Here is a 1,568-nt window from a genome sequence, read left to right as displayed (position 1 = left end):
TTCCAACGGTTAAAACAAGCCATTACCTCTCATCCAATCCTTATTAACCCTGACTATAAAAGACCCTTTTTGTTACAGACAGATGCCTCAGACCATGGCATTGGCGCTGTATTGTCACCGGAGGGGGAGGATGGAATAGAGCATCCCGTTCTCTTCATCAGTAGGAAGCTTTTTCCTAGAGAAACCAAGTATGCTGTTATCGAAAAAGAGGCCCTAGCCATTAAATGGGCTGTAGAAGCCCTCAGATACTACTTGGATGGCAGAGAGTTCTTACTGTATACGGTCCATGCACCCCTTGAATGGCTTTCACGAAATAAAGAACAGAATCAAAGGATCTTAAGGTGGTTCCTTGCCTTACAACCCTTTAGATACATTGTGCATCATAGGAAAGGAAAAGGCCATGCCAATGCTGATTTCATGTCCCGATATCCCTATGAGCCTTTTCTTGTAAACAAGAATGCTAGGGAAGGGGGATGTGAGGAGGACCCCCATCCTAGTCATAACGCTATGTATAGCCCCAAGGAAACACCCTGGACACCTTACCAGTATGAGGTCCATGAAGGTGGAGCGACCTGGCTAACCCGCAACTCTGCCCTCCTCCCACAGCCATCGCTACGTTACCCGGAAGCACAACAGGCGGGGGTAGGCGGAGCCGATGCATTGGCCAACCAATCGGACGACTCCATGAGAATGTGTCCACCGCTAGAAAAGCAAGGAGGAAGCCTATTGGTGTCGTCGACGGAGAAGACCCCGGGAGAAGACGCCGAGAAGACACTCGGGGGGTGCTGAGGGGAGACGCCGACATCGGAGAAGAAGACGAGGACACCTGGATGGAAGATTGGTGGAGCCCGGAGGACGTATGAGCCGCCACGACTCAGGAGAGTTGTGGCTCCTAGCGGTACGTGACGGGACAAGGGCTTAGGGAAGGGGTGGGTGATGTTAGAGAGGGGAAGGGTGGGTCTTGTGTTTAGGCACTTGCGAGCCTGCTTTTCCCTTCCCCCACTCCTATTCCCTGATACACCCCGTACTGTAAAGTGTTCATATCCGTTCACTTGCATCTAATTTGCTACCTGTCGCTGAACGACGTTTTTGTGTGATAAACCTCTTAACCCCTTTTCTTTAAAGAGAAACGCCCCCCCCCCATCCCCTTTAAAACCTTGCCCTGACGTCTAATAGGCAGGTTCACCTAGTCAATTCCTTCTTTAGGGAGGTGAACAAAATATCCCAGTTTGATGCAGATCCCATCCCTAGAGTCGACGAGGTGGTAGAAAATTTTGGTAAGGCCCAATATGTCAGTACACTTGACTTGTGTAAGGAGTACTGGCAAGTTCCCTTAAGACCTCAGGATAGGGAGAAAACTGCCTTTTGCACACCCAATGGATTATATCATTTTAAAGTCCTACCTTTCGGCCTGCATGGGGCCCCGGCGACCTTCCAAAGATTAATGAATATAATCCTACAACCTCATCAGCAGTATGCTGCTGCATATTTAGATGATATCATAATTTACAGTAACTTGTGGAAGGAACATCTGTATCACTTGTCCTAAGTTGTTCAGGCTTCACACA

Source organism: Lissotriton vulgaris, unplaced genomic scaffold (assembly GCF_964263255.1).
Source record: "Lissotriton vulgaris unplaced genomic scaffold, aLisVul1.2 SCAFFOLD_1351, whole genome shotgun sequence".
NCBI lineage: Eukaryota > Metazoa > Chordata > Amphibia > Caudata > Salamandridae > Lissotriton > Lissotriton vulgaris.
The sequence above is the reverse complement of the archived record's forward strand: the minus strand, read 5'-3'. Positions refer to the sequence as shown.